Source organism: Mya arenaria, chromosome 9, assembly GCF_026914265.1.
Source record: "Mya arenaria isolate MELC-2E11 chromosome 9, ASM2691426v1".
NCBI lineage: Eukaryota > Metazoa > Mollusca > Bivalvia > Myida > Myidae > Mya > Mya arenaria.
Window position 1 is genome coordinate 22,850,179 of NC_069130.1, and position 22,675 is coordinate 22,872,853.

Consider the following 22,675-nt stretch of genomic DNA (forward strand, 5'->3'; position numbering starts at 1 on the left):
CCCCGGACACGCAATACAATTCGTGTTTCGCTGACCTGTTGGCTGGGATCAGATCAACCATTTGGGGATTTAGATATGTTACCCCAGCCAACAGGCTGCATGTTTAATTTTACTCAATACTAAGCTTTGTTTTAGTGCGTACATCAACATCTTTATCTAATTGCAGTTGCTGCTTGGGACAATAAAGTTAAGTCAGCAACCGTCTACCAGACTGCAAGATTCATCTGTTCCAAAGGATGTCGTACCTTTCCAGGTGGGTGTGGATTGATTGATTGATTGATTGATTGATTGATTGTGAGTTTGTGTAAATGAATAACTGTGAAACCATAACCAAATAGTGGGCTGTAAAGGTGTGTATGTGCATGTTTCACATATTCTCCGTCCTGGTTGGCATACTGGACCGTCATCAGACACTCTGCCATGAATGTTAGAGAGTTTAAAGCTATTTCTTATTTTCCTGTGTAACTATATTGATGTTAGATTAAATTTACGCCGCCGTGTTACTGAGTAACAATTTGAAATTGGGCCAAAATCATCAAGCTAGAGCTTTGCATAATCTTTTTCAAACTTCTGCGAGATTTCTGCCCTTGACAATATTTGCTCACAGCCCCCCTCAAAGTTGCACTTCGTTCAGTATTTGAAAGCTTACGGATACACTTTTTTGTTAATTTGAGATCTTAATGTAGTTACTTCTAAGTAAATAGATGCTCAAAGTAACTAGATGCTCTGGCTGTTCACTGGGTGACAAAGGCTACCCAGTATTGGTTGTTTCTTTTTTCTGAAAAGATGTTTCTAGTGAATTGCCCAGTTGCAGTGGTTTTGACGCCACAGAACCAGCATAGCTCCATGACAGATATATATGTTTTCGTCAATGATGTCAGTACTGCTGTATTGGAGGCCTCACAATTTCTGTGTGGAAATGTCATCTGATACACTCATAACGGCATATTTCTAGCATAGCTTTCATAAGTGCATGGCCATTCTCTGTCATTTTCAGATACACTGTGTTTTGTGTGGATAAGAAATGCAGAGTGGTACCACCAATCACCTAAGCCACCATTCCCCTAACAGACAATAAGCTCATGGGGACAGTTCCTGCAATTTACAGAAAAGCTCTCAATTGTAGCCCTACGAACATCAGGTAAGCGATAAATCTGGACTTCAAGATATCTCTGTACTCACTGTAAGTTTATACTTCATTTGAACAAAACATAGGGCCGAATTCAGAACAATCACTCTCACTCACACTCAATGACTTAATCCTCTGTAATCACATAACGGTCGAGATATTTTCGAGTGAAAGGTATATCTGTATTCACAGGTGTGAGTGAGACTCAAGTGTTTTGCGTGAGTGGGACATTTGTGAGTGCTCGGCTAGGCCACTTGAACCGCCCTCGAGGATTGGTTGTGAATAGGAATTGAATGAGTGTATGTGAAAAAAGTACATGGCAAGTAGAAAAGATGAAATATATCAAATATTTGGAACAAATAAGGGACATGCTCGTTCCCAGACAATATTTAAGAGACCGGGATAATCCATTGAAGTACATGTTCATTCAATAACGTGGCCATCTATAAACAAAACAAATTCAAAAGGATGCGCCTATCATATATTTGTTTTGTTTCGCAATGATCTTGAACCCCCAGCAATGTTGATGTTTGCAATTCATCAATGGCTGCAAAGACAGGCAGCTAAAGGTACGTGAAGTTAGCATCCTAGCGGCATGAAGTTAGCGGCCTAGTGGCGTGAGATTGGCGGACTAGCGGCCTAAATTTGTTATCTATTTCAAGGTTCAATGGTTTAAATGGGAAATATGATAAATCAATGTTTTTAGTCGTACATTAGCGGCCTTAAATTGTTTTCTACTTCAGAGCATTTTTATATGAGTTTTCTTCTAAATCAGTGCTAAAATAATTGTTTTCCTATGCAAAATACATCACGCTTGAGCGGTCTTGCGGCGTGAACTTGGCGGCCTGGTGGCCTGGCGGCCTAAAAATCCCCAAAACTCAATCCAGAAGCCCAGGAAAAGGGGGAAATGCTGATATTCGCTAAAGGATGTTGATTTATGAAAAGGACATTTAATTTATCATTGTTTTAGAAAAGAACACATATAAAATGCTTTGGAATAGGAAACAATTTTAGGCCGCTAGTCACATGAGGCGGCTAGGCCGCCAGGCTGCTAACTTGACGCCGCTAGGCCATTTCATAGCGTGGTAAGGGAATTGATATGTATTTTTCAGCCTACATTCAGCTGGATTATTATTACTATTATTATTATTATTATTATTATTATTATTATTATCATTTTCATCATCATCATCAGCAGCACCACCACCACCAGCAGCAGCACCACCAACACCAACACCACCATATCATCATCAACATCATTATTATTATTATTATTATTATTATTATTATTATTATTATTATTATTATCGTCATTTTCATCCATTTTCCCCTACATTTCTTGAGTTGTTTTTCACTCCGAGGTGTTATTTCCCCATAAGAAGTAGATTCATTCGCTAATTCTATCCATCTGCTATTTTTTCAACTTCCATTTTTTCATTTTCCATATATTATTTTCAAACGCCCAAGACCGCTTTATGTAGAATACAAAAGCAAGATTATATATGAATACATTTTTAAATTACATGATACAATGGAAAACGGCTACATATTTAAAACAGCAACAACAATGACAACAAAAAACATGCATTTAAACGTATTTTGCAACAGTTATTTACAACCCAAAACGTTTATTTTTATTAACCAATTGTTTTAAAATGTAAATTTCAGTTTCAGAATAACACTTATTATCATTTGTTTGTTGCCATAACTAACAATAAGGTACTCAAATCTCAAATAAACATGTGTTTACAATGTTTAATGTAAACATCACCATAGTCAAACAGATAATCCGATATGATCATGTAAACATACGTGTATAATTATATACTGTATTGCTCACTTGATGAAGTGGAGTGTTAGCGAGGCGTGTGAATACGAACAGATCACTTGAGTGTCACTCCCCATATTCCACTCAAGTGATCATTTGAGTGTCCCTTACGGGAATGTGGTTGGAGTGTGAGTGGGAGTGGATGTTCTGATTTCGGCCCTTACAATTTCAGCATCAAAATCCAGGTTTAGATCCCAGACCGAACTTTGTCTCCTTAATTAAACTTAATTTTAGATGTTCTATAAGCCACATACATGTTCACTACTTATGACGGATAAGAACTTTCGCAAATTGATTATAAATGCGTTTTCCCAGATTTACACCCTCCTCTTGCAGATACTGGCGATGGTGAAGCTTGGGTGCACCGGGCCGGTTTTCCAGCCGTGTGGAATCAACATCTCCAGCTGAACTGGGGCCGGGAATTATATAAGACTCCTTAGCAGCATGGTGAGGTTTTGCGTATTTATTTCCAGGCTCATATACCCGGCCAGACTTCTGCGTTTAAGCTTTCCTTTCGTCATTTTTTTAAATAACGTATCTCAAGTCTTTCAATGAAATCACAACTGTGACACCTTTGGAGACTAGATTTAAATTAAGGAACCATTATGTGTAGAAAGCCTTTTGGGTGATTTAAAATCAAATTAGTAAACAGGATTCTCATGGTTCATGGTTTATAATTGGCCTTGTGGACCTTTCATTCTTTACTTTGGTAACAGCCGCTTAAGTATGTAAGAAGGGGTGGGGTACAGATGTGATAGTAAACAGTGTTTAATATGGTATATTTGTTTTTATTTTATCACCATTTTGAATGTAATGATTGTGTTAAATCAGGGATAAGTAACAAGTTTACCACAAACACTGTAACATGTTTTTTATTTCAAATAAATCTATAAATTATCTCTGGAGAATTTAGTCTGATCTCCATTTCTCAGAAAATGTAGCTGTCTAAGTGCCTATTCCATCAATGTGTATCACTGTCTTTAAATTGCTGTTGCGGTACAGTTTAAATAGCAAAAGTTTTATGGCCCTGCTTGTTTGCAACTCCTCATTCATTTTTGTACAGCGAGAAAAGTAAGGGAATTCTAGAGATTTACTAGAATTATGGATTGTTTTTCTTGAGTTACACAGTACATAAGGAGGAATAAGTGTGTACACAACTCCTCATTTTATTCCTGTTTATTATTTATATATGTAACATAGATGTGTACAAGACTTAGAAACATGACATAAAAGAGCTCACTTTGATAAATTTTCTCAGAAAAAGATATCTTTACTGTTAAAGTAAGAACTTTTACTGCATAGTAAGGAATGTCTTCTGCTCATCTTTATGACATCATTACATGGAATGGAAACTTCCCAAGATACATTTCCACATGGCGCAGCTCATTTATATATATTGCTGATGGATTGTTTAGAAAGGGACAGTTTTAATTGGACAAAATGTTTTAATCGCCATTTTACAGAGTGCCAGCCAGTCATTGCTGTTCTTTGCATTGCTGAGGAGGACAGTCCTGCCAACATAACAGTTTGTTCAATAACAGGTAAAAAACTGGTCTCACTTTACATTTTCAACCACTGCCAGATAATATAATCTTATATAATGATAACTCCTTCTTCACAACTGGTGTTAAATATATAATGATTAAACTAACAATAAAATGGAAATTATGCTCTTTAAACTCAGAACCATTATTGACTGTCAGATGCTACTGGTAAATGAACAGGTCTTGATGTCCTTTTCTTGAGATAATAACTATTTGCATATTACCCCGGTACTACTATTGTACATTCAATAGAAAATCGTCTTGTTTGTATCGTTAAATGGCTTTATAATGTTCCCCACTTCCTGATTCTTGAAAATTACGTGAACAAATGACAATCCTACTACCATTTAAAGTTTGATTAAATTTCGGACAAATGTGTTTGTTTGAATTTGCCTTCTGCTTAAAGTAAGGGTATATATACTGAGCAAGAAGTGCTGAATTTCATCGTGAATGACAGTGATTATCCATAGTTTGAATTTGGTTCGGACATGTTTGACGGGAATTTAAAGACATTTTTTTGTCATCATTTTCGCATACATTGGTTCATTCCAAGATAAAAAATATAACCTTTTTCAAAATGTTCAATCTGTGAGAGTGCAACTTTAATAGACCTGTAAAGACTTGTCGATGTGAAACTAAACTCTCAATCAAACTTTGGTAAAAGATCAAATGCGGGGGTCCGTGTGCGGCATAGACTGTGTTAATATTTATTTAATATGATGAAGAGCTAGTTAAGTTATTTTTGTTAAAAGTCTTCATTTGAAGCAAAATATGTTGCAATACCCTGTATGAATTTTCTTCACTGGATATTGATTCATAAAAAACATTGCTCCAGTGTGCGGAGCTATTTTTTGCTATATGTCTATATGGAAAAATCTTCTCCTCAGAAGTCAACTTTGTTCCCAAATGTGCAAGGCACAATCGGTGAAAATAATTTCAATAAAAGTCACTGATTATTATTATTGTTATTATTATTTATAAACTTTTACTATTTCAGGAGACAAACAGAATCACAGAGGTGCTATACATTCTGATGGAAAAACAAAAGCATCTCCCATCATTTTGGCGTGGCTCAGATCAAGAGGAGAATTTTAAGAAAGGTAATAACTGAGCAACTAAGAACATGCAAGTTGCACTGGTTAGAGTGTAAGACCCATCTCCCTTCATAAGAATTGATAATCATCACTGTATTAAATCAAGAAATTGAAACGTAAGTGTCTTGTCTTTTGCAGTGTTTTTGAAATATAATATAATTTAAAAAAAACTAAATTATTTAATATGATTGTGAATGTGTGATGTTTTCTTCTGATCATTCACTCTCAAAAACCAGATACTAAAAACATATTTGTAGATTTTTTTGTTTTACTTGTAAATATAGTTTTAAGGTTGTATTTTAGGCAAAGCCTTTTATTCTGCTCAATACAAACTTAAATATTGTAAGAGTTATGGCCCTTTGTAATTTTTAAACAAATACATTTTTTTCATGTTTTTGTAAGCCCATTATTAAGGGACTTTTAATATTTTCACCAGCTGCATTATAAAGTCAGACCAAAAGTGTTCAGTAAGTGTCCAAACAATAACTAAGTTAGAATCCTTTCTTAAATCAAGTGAGCGATATAGGGCCATCTCTGTGTTTGTCTGACTAAAAAACAATAATCAATCTTTGAGTTAAATTGACAAATATTATTGTAGAATGTTTTGTGAAGACATACAATTGGATTACTTTTGTGTCAATAGGATTAAGGTTTCTGCATATAAAAATTATTTAGAATTGCATTTGGGTCAGTCGGTTCACGTTCAATATTACTTGCAGTATAAGTGGAAGCAGTGACTTAAAATGAATTATCAAACAGTTTCTGCTCAATTGCTTTGAGTTAACATACGAGTTATGAAACTTGGAATACTAGTTCTTGGTGGCATAAATGAAAGACCTTGTTTTGTCACATTGACTTGTTAGCAAGCACTAACTTCCTCTAAATTCTCTTCAGGTGATGGTTGGGCACACACAAGAAGACATAGGTCACAGGTGTCTAGCCATATGAGTAGATAGGAGTGTCACACTCTGCCAAACTTACTTCATCAGATGAGCAGAAAGCTTCTCAAGATCCAGCACTGCACACTAAGACATAGTCTTTGACTACAACAAGGTGATGAAAGTACAGAGAGGTCCAATTGAAATCAATTCTGTGCTGCGTCATTTCTTCATTCTGGAAGTCATTTCTTCATTCTGGAAGTCGATGGACGTGATTTATCATTGCATAAAGTGTGCAGTTTGCCGACTATCAGCAGTCTTGTTCACCAGCTGTGCAACTTGAGCTGGTAGCTTTATTGCTTGAAGCCACTGCATAAGAGGGGGAAGGTGCAGGCTCATCAAAAAGTCTCAAAAGTTGAAACTAGGAAAAGAAGTTTATCAAGAGTGTGAATCTATTTTGAAAACAATTGTTACAATGATTTGGTTTCCTTTGAAACTTGATACATACTATGAATTGAGATGCTTAAATAAAAAACCACTATTCAAATATCAGGAAACTGCCTTTTTCATACTAAAGGGTAAATGATGTCGCCATTTCCTGTATGTATTTAAATAAGATATGTCTCCACAATTAATATTTTTAGGGAATTTTTCTCAACCTAATGACTGAGATTAAATTGTACAGCGTTATATGAGCTTAATATGTGTTTTCTCATTCTTTGAAATTGGTGAAAAATTGTCAGAAGATAATTAGACCAGTATCCATTACTGCAATCATACAATCAAATATACAGGGACAAGCCCACTGGGCATATAATATAATTAAACCCTGTTTAGGGGCACAAGGCAAACAGAGTTACTTTCAAACGTTAAAGCTGCACTCTCACACTTTAGATGTTTTGACAACCTTTTTCATTTTATGTCTTGGATTGGAACCATCCAATTTTTGCGAAAAATTAAATCCCAGATTTTTCTATTTAAATTAAAACATTGATGTTTTTTATGCACTTTTCTTAAACCGTTAGTAACATTAATTTTCGAACGGAAATATCAAATCTGCGATCTGATCTTTTGTCAGCAATCTTTTATCATTGGTTTGCAGATAATTACGCAAAAACTTAATCATTCCAAGACAAAAAAAGTTGTGGAAACGGTATATCTGTGAGAGTGCAGCTCTAAATGTTTAATTGCTTGATTTTACTACTGTATTAGAAATTACAGGGATTGGGGTATATTTTTAGTGTTTTTATTGCTTGTTTTTGATTCATACAGTCATACTTTATTCTTCAGGGCACAACTTACAAATAGACAAAACTGGAAAATGGTCATATCAAAAGGTCAAAGATAACGCAAGTTGAACAATCATATTGTTCATGGCTTGTATTTTTGGTATATTTTGTTGCATATGCTAAAGAAAAGTTGAAAGTTAAAAATAAATTCATAGTTGAAATGATGGCTTTGAATGGTATTGTCAGATGAGAAACGGCACTATTAAGAAATAGGTACTTTATTTATTTTAATCAATTTTAGATATTATGAAAATTATTATCTTATTTAGTACATGAGACCTTTTAAACAGTTATTGACAATATAACAATGTGTATATGAAGCTTTAGATCAATACTTAAAGCTGCACTCTTACAGATTGTCAGTTTAGACACAAAATTGTCTCAAAATCGGCTGATTTGGTTATCATTCCTTTAATTCAGTCATATTAGATAATTCACAATAGAACCAATCAAAAATGTTTGGTAAAACTGCCGAAAAGTTCATTTACATTAAATTGTTCGTAATGGTTTTAGTCATTGTTCGTAATGCTTTTAGTCATAAAACATCATTTTTTTTAACATAAATATGATGAACTGCAATCTGATCTTTTTTCAGCAGTCTTATATCACTTAACATTGGGTCTAGACATTTCTGCAAAAAATACTCCATTCATAGACAAACAATAAAAGAGTACCGGTAGTCAAAACGATCAATCGGTGAGATTGCAGCTTTAAATACATCTTTTAAGACCGCTGTAAAATTCCAATGGTTTGCCTAAATCTTTAAAGCTAGCATACTGTTTAATTGACAACCATACTTATTGTTTAAAAGTGTCATGATATCTTTGTACAATGTTTTTATATAATTCATTAAAGAAGTCAAAACAAATTTGTTTATCTTGTAATTTGTTATCTATTATTTAAATGACTCAGACAAAAATGGGAACGTCAGTGCTAGTTCTTTTACTATTAACATCCCATGAAGTTTCTATTGGTGTAGCAGCAAGGAGGTGTTACATTAAGGATGCATCATTTAAACCAAATCATACATTCATATGCACATCATACAGGCGTGTAGCCGCCTATACGTGAATACGCGGCTGAATCCACATGATTCTGACAAAAAAATCAACCAAAGTTGCAGTATGCGAACTTGACTAATGAATCTAAAATAGGTTATTTTCCAGTACTAAATAATGCACATCGGAACGCCCAGAATGCACTAGATTGCACCATGGTTTTCAAAATTTTCTGAGGGGGCACGCCCCTGAACCCCCCAGCACATTTATGAATTCACATGAATAGAGGGGTAGCTACGCCCCTGACATATTTGAAACCACAGTGTGGCTAAACAACACTTGTATGTTTATCATACGCAGTGATCTCCCATGGAAATGCAATCGTCAAATAATCTGAAGGGGCTGTTTATATGGACTAGATTTGAAATGCACCAAGTGTTTAAAAAGTTGATTTCAGTCACGAAGAGAATCAACCATACCCCACACTTGTTGGAGTAAGATGAAATGTCCACTTTCCGCGAGAAAGAAAGTACATTGAAAATGTTCATTTGATTCAATTGACTTTATCTTTTTATAAATATGTTGCAATACATAAAATACGTTATTTGTTATAATTGTTTACCCATGTTGAATTTTATTTGGCAAATTTATAAGAGATTTAAATATTAAGAAACTCAGCCGCTAAAGAGGATATGATTATGACATACTTTTTTTAAATCTTTCGAACATGAGTTTTTGAGTGAATATAAGCGAATGTTTTGAAAATGCATCTTTTACTTGGATTTTATAGATTGTTATTACGAAATAAAGTATGGCGAATCAAACGAAGTGTTAAAGCCAAGCTATTGATGGCTGAAACCCTTCAATAAATGTTGATATGTGCTAAAATATAGTCTTTGAAGTCCAAAATTTTGAAATGCGTTACTAACCCGATTCAACAAAAGGCTGTTGCACAATCAGTTGATTGACATAATCACGTGATAAATCAATAACTTCCATTAAGGTTAAAATATTCAACACCTTAGTATGAGTCCCTGTGGGCGAGTGGATAAGCGATCCGTTTTTTATTCTATGTGTTATCTGCACCCCCATGTGCTTGCTCCCAACTTGAACAAGATTATTTTTTAATACTTTACTGTAAAATGCAATTGAAGTATAAAAGAAAATCAACCTGGTTACTATTATTTCTGCAATTTCAGTACCAAGGAGTAAAATAAATATACATGTAAGTGTTTTCAGATGCATTACGAGGAAAATATGTTTGGTGCCAAAACATGAGAGAGTCTCTTTAAACGGAAAAGTTTTGGCAGTCAGATGGTGATAAATATAATGCATAGCATCATCGCTCTGGAGTACGAGAACGTTGTATAAAGAGTATGTTTTTACTGAACATGCGTCTGTTTATTTTGATGCCATAAAAGGTTTAAACTGTTTAAAGGAACTATAACATTATGAAACAACAAATCTGATTACAGATATCAGTGGCAGATCCAGGAATTGACTTAAGAAACTCATGGGCTTAATCTTTCCACATCCGCCCCTCCCTCAGAACAGAAATTGAATGGCTTAAAATGTTGGACCGGGGTGGGGGTTAGACTCCCCTAATTTATAGTCCGAAATAGTGCATTTTTATCTTAATATTGTATTTTTTCCCGATATTGACTGAGAACGTATTATAAACGGACGATTCAAAGGGGTGGGGGACGGCGCGCGCGCTGGGACCGATCCCCCCCCCCCCTGAATCTGCAATTGAGTACATGCATTAAAACCGTCTCCGTAGCCTATTGGTTAAGGCGTTCTATACCCTTCATTCAATTGACTTAACACTTCACACAATTGTTCAGGACCATCAGCCAATGAGGTTACATAACTCCATAATACAAGTTATGGCCCCTGATTGACTTCGGTTAAAGTTTTAGGCAAGTAAAATTTAAGGGGAAGTTGGAATTTAATAAATAAAACTTCCATGGGTCACAATGAACCCAATGAACAATGTTCTTTTATCATGAGCTAACTGTTCAAGCGTTAACAGACACATTCCTGTGCAGACGAAACTTTTATTGTTTTTACAAGCACAGAACTTGTATTTAGCATTTACAGTTTCTATATAATTCAACTGAAAGTTCTATTTAACCATAATATATCAAATATTAAGTCACCATTCACTAGCGGATTGAGAAGGGGGCGCAATCGTCTTTAAAATCGTCCAAGTTTACTTTTTGTGTCATTATATGAGAAGAAAATAAATACGCACATAATGCATCATTTCCGACTACAAATTGTTAAAAATTTCTTGATTGAGTAACCCTCAATCCTCCTGCAAACGCCCCTTAGTAACGCCCCCTTCTAACGACAATTCCTGGATCCGCCCCTGGCCATTATATTTTTTGTTTATCAAACGGTACACATACCAAGTGACTGAAGCTGAATTTCATTTAATGAATGAGATGGTCTGTAAAAGATTTCCGATGAATATCCTATGAAATTTGCAGTCCTCCCGTTTCGACCGGTCATTGTTTGTGGATTTATTACACACAATTATATAAAAATACTATTACAAAGTTGTCTCTTAAGGTTACGGGAGCCTTCACTGTCAAAAGTAAGATATATATAATTTGTCCCCCTAATGCCATAAAATATGGATGGTCCCCTTAATGCCTCAAAAATAATATAATATATACACTGGTCTCCATAAACCCTTCGACATATATACCTGTCCCCTTAAAACCTGCAACATACTTACAAATTATTAAGGAGACCGCAAATTACGTATATTTTTTGTTAATTAATTTAAGAAGCCTAAATCTTGTACACATAATAAATGATCATTTCAATACTAAATTAACAACAAAAAAGCAAAATAAAGTATAAAACAAAAAATATACAAATTGTCTCCTTAATGCCGTAAAATACATACGGTCTCCTTAATGCCCTAAGTAGATATATATATATATATAGATATATATATATATATATATATATATATATATATATATATATATATATATATATATATATATATATTCAAAACAAAATAAATCAAATTTTGTAATATTCTTCTCGATATTAGAAGCAACACCAAATTGCTAAATAGCGCAGTGGTTAGCGCATTTGCTTCTCACTTAGGCGACCCGGGTTCGATTCCCAGGCTGGGCGTATGTGAGTTTGGTTAATTGTCATTAATCCAGACAAGTGGGTTTTCTGCGGGCACGCCGGTTTCCCCCACAGCACAAGACCACACTCTCGCACAACGTCGTGCCAACGAGAAACGAGAGTGACTGTGTGAAGCCGTGAAATACAAACATTTTCTTACCGTTTGTAACATTTTGCACGGACATTTTGTATCCGCCGTGTTATAAAATATGTTTTTATAAACATTTGCAATAAACAAATATTCGTTAAAGCCGTGTTATGAAAATATCAACCTTGTCATATTCGTAGTGATAGATGTTTTCGTCGGATAGAGGCATTGCAAAAATAGGTAGCCTTAAAAGTAAGCAAATTAAAATATATATATATGCTATTCTGTAACACACTGTATACCTTATATGATAACATTGTATCATCAATACTTATTACTTATGTTTCAAAAGTAATTTATCAAAATATTACCTGTCAAAGAATTACCATAAATCCTTGGATGATCTCTGATCTAACAATGTCATCTTATTTATAACTTTCAACTCCCACTGGCACATCCAATTACTTCAACAAATTCGATACAAATGTTGGTTAAGAAGTTTCTAATATCGGTTATTCATCATCGGGAAGAACCATCGAAACTCTACAAGGAACCCTGTAAGCTGCTTCAATCTCAATACGTTTTAACCATACCACTATACAGCTGGCATTCCGAAGAAGCCAATATCGGAGAAACGTTCATTGAAGAAGACAAGTTGTGTCAGTCAAGCATACAATAAACAATTATATTAAAACTAGCACGTGTTTGTATGCTATCGTATTATTATACTCAAAACATAGATATACTAAAACCCGAAACTTTTTGAATACCTTGAAGTATTTTTTTCTGCGATTTCTGTATAAAAGAGTAATTGATATTTGATAGATTTTGGAGTGTTTTTAGATGCATTTTAAGGAAAAACATTTTTTTTCCAAAAGATAAGCGAATCCTTTAAAAGTGTAAATGTGTGATTAAAAGAATTATAAAGGAAGATGTTTATTCAACGCAATGTTTATTGTTAGAACAGAATTTAAGGTACACGCTCATTTTTTAACCTGTTTTGTTCTGCTTTTTTTCCTGCTCCTATAGCCGTATTAAAAAACAAAAGTATAATATATAATTACGACTAAGGATCTTAAATGGAAGATTTAACTATGAGTGTCTCGATTGGATTGTATCATCAATTGACAAAAATACTTAATGGAAACACTTAAGTGTGTATATGGATAAAGGTAATAAGTAACTATGTTGATTTTGGAACTTGGTCATTGTTTTTACCAAATGGCGTTTAATGTGTATTCAATTTATGTATTTTGAATTAAATGTAACTACCTGACAACTCAACTCAAGGCAAGTTACCTCCTCCAAAAAACACATCGAAAACTACAGGGACAATCCCTGGTGCATATAGTTAATCCAAGGTACTGTAATAGGGCACATCGATCAAGGCCAAACAATCATAAAACATTCGGACAAACAGAGGCACAAGACAGCAAATGCATTGCACAAGAATTAGCATGAAATCATCATTATAGAAAATGGTCGCGTAATCACATGCGCATGGTATGTGAAACTCACGCCTTCAATGAGCCTGAACATCTAAGCATTGTACTCTGGCATATCAAACTGTCGCTTCCATAGAAAACATTGGTAACCGCATTGGCATAGTAAGTGAAAACTTCTGAAATGTCCTGAATATATGATATATGTATGATCTGTTATAGCCTGTTTTATTAAGATCATCAGAGAGTGGGCACAACGGGATAGAGAATCAAATGGTAGTCGTGTAACACATGTTTTTAGGGGTGTGGGAGTCAACGAAGATACATCACCAGCATCATTGTTCTAATATTCGTTATCACAATCATCATAACGACACTGAATAAGAACACTTTTATCTGTAAAATTGACGGGGATTTAATCGGAGAATAATTGATTTAATCTAGATAAATGAAGAATATATGAAGTTCAAAATAGTATATGTTAGTCTCATCATAATTAATATCACCATTTTATTCGTTTTTATCGTATGTCTCATCATATTCATACCGACAACATTTTTTTAATACATCAAAGACTTTTGCTAAAAACACAATTTTCATTGGTACAGAAATGTAGGCATACTCTAATATGCATATATGTTTACTTACTTGCAGGTTTATTTTAATTGTACATGGCCTACCTCAATTCATAGTCGTCGGCGAGAAGAAACTACGCTTAAGTCAATTATAAATTTTGAGAGTAAGTCAGATCGATAAAAAATGTGTTGGTTTCCTTTTTATTAGTCGAACAATATGTGATTAGGTATTCACATGATTCAATGTTAATAAGTAGTTGGTCCCCCAATGTTGATGAAATTGCATCAGGGAAACCTTAAAGAAGTTAAACCAACATATAATACTGCCAAACATGTTTATTCGATAAGATATATTGCGAAATAGTATTTTTAAACCGTAAAAGTCCCAATTTCTCGTATGTCAGTGTAAATATCATATTGATCGGAGTTCTCTTTTAATATGTTTTTCCGTTCCTACGAAAACAATGAAAATGAAAACCCGGATTAATTCGAAAGACAGTTATCCGAAATTGCGAAATCGTTTACTGAAATTATACAATACTACTACTACTAACCACGTGGAAATATATCTTAAACCACGCTGTTTCTTACATGTGTGCCCCGATCTTTGAGTTCAGAGGATAAACAACTTATTTAATGCAAGAATACTTAACGTGTATTTCCTGTTTTGTGTTAATTTATATATTTAATTATGTTATGAGTGTCTTTCGTTGAGTTTTTGTTGCAGCATAAACAAAGCAGTAGTTCAATAATTGATTACTTGACATGTCTCCTAAGTTTTCTCGTGGTATTGAAATTGCGTTTCCATATTCGAGTTGCTGTGTTTGCTATTTTCAAGTTATTTTAACCAGGTCAATTGTCAGTGTAATTTGAAATTAACCGCAAATGACACTATTAGAGAACGTCTGGTTGTAAATAACAGAGAAATTCTGGTTGCTTATTGACGAAAAGCCGGAAAATAATTTGTTATAACTACGGTGTTCAACCTTAGAGTAATGACTCACCAATCACTAGCGGAATATTGCCCCACAGCCCCCATGATTCTTCCAAGTTTACTTTCTACGTTAAATTCGGTAAAAAGTAACGAAAAACGCTTAAAGTGACCATATGTCCAATATCGCCTGAACATTTACGAAAACAGATTTTTTGTTATTAAAAATAATCAGTTGCATATTGATCAACTTGTAAATGTTTAAAATATGGCATTTGTAAAGCGTGGAAGAAATTCTATGATTGTAGAGTATGTTGTCTCGTGAAGAATTGAAGGAGTTATGTACTGTATAAAGTGTGTTGTAATGTGAAGCGTTCAAGTAGTTCTATACTGTATAGAGTATGTTTTCTTGTGAAGCGTCAAAGTAGCTCTATACTGTATAGATTATGATTTCTTATGAAGCGATTAAGGAGATATGTACTGTATAATACTATGTATGGTTTGTTGTCTTATGAAGCAATGAGACATAGAAGTAATTATATATTGTATGTTTTGTTTTTGTTTTGTAAAACGTTCAAATAGTTCTGTACTGTATATGATATGTTGTCTTATGAAGCATCGAAGTAGCTCTGTACTGTATATTATTTTATTTTTTGTGAAGCGATGGAGCTTATAGATAATGATTTCGTGTAAAGCAATGAAAGAGTAATATGCTGTATAGAGTATGTTTTCTTGTGAAGCGTTAAAGATTATAGATAATGTTGTCTTTTGAGGCGATGAAGGTGTTCTATATAGTATAGGGTATGTTTTCATGTGAAGCGTTGAAGTAGTGCTATACCGTTTAGAGTAAGTTATTTTGTGAAGCGTTCAAGTAGTTCTATACTGTATAGAGTATGTTGTTTTGAGAGGCGTAAAACTAGTTCTGAACTATATATATGTATGTTGCCTTATGAAGCATTGGATAATTTCTATACATGTATATAAACGTAGTAGTCTTTGTGGGTAGCATTAAAGTAGTCTTTATTCTGTTTATAGCATGTTGTTAAAGAAAACGAATAGCTTTTGTTTGAATGAGTAAAACATATCTAAACGTTTGAATCTCGCTATTCGGTTATATGGTAAAATGATTTGAGTCACAATTATAATGAGTCCATTTCTGAAAATATCAATAAACATTATACTGCATCGACTAATTAAAGCATTCTAAATAATTATTCAAATGCAACGTGTTACAGTAAAAAATATGCTCAAAATTTTCTCCGTCCTCCGTTTTTCAAATTGAAAAAAACACTTGATAGTTTAGATGTAGCGCTGCTGTAAAATTTACAGGAAAAAGGAAACAAGCGATTTTACATCTGAAATGATGTATGAGGCTGTGTTTCATTTACAGAGTTTACGACTAAAAATGGCTAATTTGCCGTTTACTATGCACATCAATCTTATAATATTGATCGAAATCATCCGTATAAAATTATTACGAACTTGGATAGCTGGCACTTACTGTTTGTTCTGGGTTGTGTATTTCATTAAACAAGAAACTTAAAGATATAAGTATGTAACCATTTAAATACGATACCTTCTAATTTCTTATGTAAACAAAGTAATTCTAACTTACGTTATACAATTTATTTTTTTAATATTGATAATGTATATAGGAATTGTATTACTTATACACTTCTGATGATTTGAGCATGTATTTATATATATTTATCAACTTAGCATGAAAATGAACCTATTCGGATACATAATATGTACTACAATACTGATAGCAGCCGGAGCTTTGCCTTAGGTCAGAGCTGTTAGGGGTAAGCTTATTTCATTACAATCTTAAAAGATAACTTAAACGAATCCATTGGCTTCACGTCGTTCTAAATATTTATTCGGGAAATTCAGTGCTTAGCTTTAGTACCGAATGAACCAACAATATGCTTGTAATAAAAAACAGACATACTTACCCACAAAAATGCCATGTACTCATGCGCAGGCCAAACAATGAACTTACGTATTGGTGTCTCTCAATAACTATCATTTTTGATATTTAAAATGTAGCCCTTGCCTTTTCGTATCACCAGGCATTTCGTTTCATTGCTTACAACCATTGAAGATCGGGCCGTGTCTCGGAAAATTCCAAAGATTCTTTTTCAACACGTCAAGTCGGAACTGCGCATGCGGCTTGCCTTAAGATGGCGGACCCTTGTTTTTGCTCCTCACCAAGCTGGTACCACGAAGATGGCACGTGCAAACAATTTGTTTGGCGCGGTTGTGATGGAAACGCGAATAGATTATATTCAGGATTGCATTGTGCGAAACTCTGCTTGTGATAGTGTAGCTGTTTAAATTGAATTGCATTTGTTTAACCATGATTACAAATAAAATGTATGATCAGTTTACAATATTTGTTTCTAAGAGTATATTAAAGTTTACCATCGCACATTGGCTACATTATGACATGACCCCACCGTGACACTATCACGTCTTAAAGTTTGTTTATAAACCATATAGAAAAACATCGACAACCGTGCAAGGGAGGTACTGGTACCACATTTTAAAACATTTTGGTATGATGCGGCTGCTGTATGAAACCGCGATATTCCGCATCCGAAGTTGGGCTATCATAGTGGTATGACCAGTTGTCTTGTCTACAACTGTTCATACCATTTGAAGTTTCAAGAAAGCATAACTATACATTGTCATTAAAAGCATCGAATTATTGTTCAAGTATAAGTCAGATAAGATGCAACAAAACTCTGCATAGCAAACTTCCATAAAAGGGTCTTAACCAATTCGATATAATTTTATGATTCTCACACACCCACGTCCGTTCTGATACGTAATAGTGGATGCTAGTCCTTGTAGTTTGTGACTTCAAAAAATTCAAAGGTAGCAACATAACCGCAGCCTTTTTTAATTTGCATTTTATGTTGTAATAAAACTTGTAGATTTTCTGGTACTCCCCGCGGCCACGAGACAGCTGCGTTGATAAATCATAGCATTAACATATGTATCAACTGACGCGTGTTTGCCTGACTCTATCCCTTATTATCAAACACATCGTGACACATCGTGATACTTTAATGTATTTTGTGAGTCATTAATAAAATTTAAATTGCATTGCTACTGACATATTCATTATGTGTGGGGCATACCATGCAAACAAATACTAAAAAAAGTTATACATTTCATGATCTCGATGACATTCTCTATGTGAATATTTTGGCTTTTTCATTGCTTTCAGCATATTTTCCCTACGCTTAATGTGCTCTATAATTGTGATGCCCGATTAAACATTTTCCAAAAAGGCAGTTTTAAATTAAATGAAGAAGACACAAACAAGCAAGTCATGACAAAACATATCTAATATGCAACAGAAGGATGATGACACGGTAAAGTTCGCCAAACAATTTTTCATTTAGTATGTTAAAAAGAATGTCGTTTACGTTAATGAGTTGGAGGTTCTATCCTATTCACTTGAGTTGATGAAAGAACAAACGTCGGTATCTAAATGGAAAAACCGGCTGAATATCAGGCATTATCGGTAATGTTAAAACTGCAGTGTTTGTCTCATTGAAACTGCGCCTCGTTGCACTGCTGCAAGTAATATTTATTATTTTTATCATGAGAACCATTCAGACACAGACATTTATCTCTTAGATTTTGGAAGAGAAAAAACCCCAATGACAACACTGTGTGCAGAGCACTGCTAGGTCGCATTTATATCTTGTTCATATTGGCTCTTAGAGGATAAATTTTAAATGACATTTTTGTAAAGGTCAAACAGAGATAATAAGTATTGCTCTAAAAATGACTTGCTCACAGATTTTTGTTGTCAACAATTTCTTTAAGCTCTGAAGAAATTGTTTTTTATTACTGACTTTTATATACAAATACCACAAAGCACCTGTTTGAAAATCATTTGAATAAAATGTTGTATATATCCTTGCCTAAGGTTATACAGTTGTAAACGGATTTACGAATACTTTTGCTAAAATACAGCCTTTTCGTTCAAATGTGAAATATTAAAACTTAAGAGCTAATTGGACTGTATCTATGAATAAGCAAGAAAGAAATTATCCACATGTCACAAACAATATATTTTTTCTATGTCTGACCTAATAAAACGTAACCTTGCCTCTTCAACCGACCAAACCATTTTCTCTACAAAACGAAACCAAAATGATTGTTGATGCCCAATTGCAAAATATGGCTAACGCATGGCGGTGAAAAGGGAACACGCTAATGGTGTAATTGGTGTAATGATCTCTTTCTCCCTCAAATTATGTATTGGTTAGGTTGCCATAAACATATCCTAATAACTGCGCTTCAGTTGCAAGGTCCTATCCCCGATCAAACACTCTTTAATATTACATGCTTTTTATAGGAATTGAAACTCATTTATCTTTGTCAATTCCGATGTAAGGGCAAAATTAATAATGTGGCCTAAACCATGTTCATTATATCAACGTGCAATATATTGTTTACATTATTATAAAATAATTAAATAAAATTTCCAAAGACATTGCAAGAATCTAATTTCAGATGATAAACTCATTATTCATCTCTTTTTATAATGATTAATATCATAAACAAATATCAAAGGAGTTTTATTTCCATTATGCTATGAATCAGTGTAGGTTTTCATTGTTTCCTAAAATAAATCATCCATAATTAACAAAAAGACAATAATGTCATGCGTGTATTAAAGCAACATAATGATGTTCTCTTTCATCCGTAGTAGTTAACTAGCATAATTAGTTTGGCAAAAATGATTTTCTTGTCAGCTTCATTACTATCCGAATGGGTAATTGATTGACATTTTTGTACGTATTGACCTTCAAGAAAACCATCAACAAACAGAGTATTATCCTTCAGCGTCAATTATCCCAGATACTCGTGTTGTACATTATTATTTAACATTACTAATGAAGTAACTTAACGAACTGTTTACCGTCGGCGCTAATGATCAATACACAATACCAAAGTAAAGTCTGTATTCGAGTTGAATTGTAAAATTGACTGCAACTCACATTTTCATTAGGTGAAGCTGGAACTAGTCACACTTCAATGTAGCCAGGGTATATCTGTTGATGCATTGACCATTCACATTATCCTAAGCTGGAACTACAATCATATTTCAATTATACCAGGGTTTATTTGTTGGAAGTGTGTGTTTTTTTTTAATTTGGTTCGTTTTTGTATGTGACATATGTTTGATCAATGCTGTTTAACTAGTATTTATCGTGATGTTAAACAGTTTATTGCGAATATCCAGCACTTATATTGTATAATTATCATCATTATCATTATCATTATTATTATTATTATAAGTAGTAGTAGTAGTAGTAGTAGTAGTAGTAGTAGTAGTAGTAGTAGTAGTAGTAGTAGTAGTAGTAGTAGTAGTAGTAGTAGTATTTGTAGAAGCAGTATTTGTAGTAGTAGTAGTAGTAGTAGTAGTAGTAGTAGTAGTAGTAGTAGTAGTAATAGTAGTAGTAGTAGTAGTAGTAGTAGTAGTAGTATTTGTAGAAGCAGTATTTGTAGTAGTAGTAGTAGTAGTAGTAGTAGTAGTAGTAGTAGTAGTAGTAGTAGTAGTAGTAGTAATAGTAGTAGTAGTAGTAGTAGTAGTAGTAGTAGTAGTAGTAGTAGTAGTAGTAGTAGTAGTAGAAGTAGTAGTAGTAGTAGTAGTAGTAGTAGTAGTAGTAGTAGTAGTAGTAGTAGTAGTAGTAGTAGTAGTATTTGTAGAAGCAGTATTTGTAGTAGTAGTAGTAGTAGTAGTAGTAGTAGTAGTAGTAGTAGTAGTAGTAGTAGAAGTAGTATTATTGCTGCGTGACCTTTTTAATAATATAGCGAGGATGCACATGACATTTGGCCAAGTTTGAAAATACCGTTGTTTTTTTCAATTTCACTGTCGCTTTCAATTGTGGGGATTTGCTATCTAGCTTGTGGATTACCACCTGTTTTTTGTCATGTTAATGGTTGTGCTTATGGATAATACTTCCGTAAATTTGAGCACCAAACATGTTGTAAAATCCACAAGAAACAGAGAGATTTGAATTTGATGTGGATTCAGTGAATTCACTGTTTCTGTGCAAGGTATATTCTGGCGCCATGATTAAAGACAGTCCATCATTATCTACCATTTGTTCCATCGTGGAACTGAGTTTGGTGACACCCACAGTACGCTCTTTTAAAGGGTCCCGATACCCTGGTAAATGAATTGTATTTTGACAGCGCTTATGAATACAGTGTTCACTGATGCGATTATCATATTTGCATAGTTATTTCATAAGTAACTATTGCATGAGATAATAATAATCCTGCGCAGTAAGTTATGATAAAAAAATGTTTACACTTACAATTTGCTTCTTGATTGAATTTTAAGCTAGTATTATGAGTTTTCCTATTCAAATGTACGAGTCAAATGTTCAGCTTTTTCTGTGATATGAAGCAACAATGAGAATCCACAATAACAGTACACATAGTTGCCTGCAACAGTATATGCACAATGGACATGCACAAAGGACATGCACAATAGACATGCACAATAGACATGCACAAAGGACATGCACAATGGACATGCACAATAGACATGCACAATGGACATGCACAATGGACACGCAATTGGTCTGTGATAACCTCACCAACGGACCATTGCAGGCAGCTGGCCATAGCCCGATGATGGCAATGCCACTTAGCCGGTAACGGGACACGAGTTTACTAGCTATAATACGCCAGTGCCAGGCCGGCACAATATGCAACATATCACCTGGCAATAGGGATGTTTATAGCCGAGTACGCTCGTATAGGAAACACATTTAGGGAATACAGTTGAACACTGTTAATCCGAAATCGTAGGGACTCATATATTTCGGAATAGCGATATTTCGGATTAACAATTTTCAGAAAAGGACAGCATTCGCGAATTATAGATAACGTGAATACTTAGTCTTGTAGATTGCAATAAAGTATTTGTATTCGTATTCAATGTCGGTAACACGTTACCAATACGATACATTCGGTTGGAGTGATCTTTCGTATACAAAAATATTTTTGTTGATTTATTGTTTAATAAATGACAAATTATTCGTTATTATACTTAAAACAACATAAACATTTAAAACAAAATGACAGCACATGTATGCATTCGGAGCACAGCACTGTTGTTCGGTAGCTGGTCGAGTGAGCAATGCGGCAATCGAATCTGATGATTTCGAATGATATTTAGGTTGTGTTAACCAGCAATTATATACACACTTCATCACCCAAATGAATTGCTCATTTTCTGACATCGATATGTGTAACATAAGCGTGCTCAATGTCATTCTTTAACAAGCGCTAATTGTGCTCCATTGTCACATCAAGCCGATGCCCGAGTGCATTTGAAGTATGGTGTGAAAAACTATGACATGATCGAGTTCGAAATAAAAATTGATAAATACGTGCGAAATACCAAATCGGGACCGTAACTTTAACTTCGGAATAGCGCTTATTTCGGACTAGCGATTTCGGATTAAAGATTAAAAATTGAGTAAAACAAACAAGGAGTAAAATCGGGACCAAAAAATAATTTCGAAATAGCGACAATTTCGGAAAAACGGTGTTCGGAATAGCGGTGTTCAACTGTATTGTGTTACTAATATAAGCACAATCTGCGCCTTTAAGTTCTATTGTATTATTTACCTTTCTTTATTCAGAATATTCACGTGTTACAAGCATTGTTCAAACATAATTT

General features: G+C 34.1%; 1 protein-coding gene and 1 long non-coding RNA gene across 3 annotated transcripts in view; one reads left to right on the forward strand and one right to left on the reverse strand.

Moving 5' to 3' along the window:
• Nucleotides 1-12,593, reverse strand: part of LOC128202924 (cholecystokinin receptor type A-like) — a 59,369-nt gene extending 46,776 nt beyond the window's left edge. For both annotated transcript variants that reach the window (XM_052904107.1, XM_052904106.1), the window contains exon 1: nt 12,373-12,593. The gene's annotated coding sequence lies outside the window, so the exon portion shown is untranslated. The remainder of the gene's footprint in view (nt 1-12,372) is intronic.
• Nucleotides 1,024-6,935, forward strand: LOC128202926 (uncharacterized). The gene is made up of 5 exons (XR_008255825.1): nt 1,024-1,141; nt 3,294-3,404; nt 4,421-4,498; nt 5,499-5,601; nt 6,490-6,935. It is a non-coding gene; the product is annotated as an uncharacterized LOC128202926 (long non-coding RNA).
• Nucleotides 12,594-22,675: the final 10,082 nt, after the last annotated feature.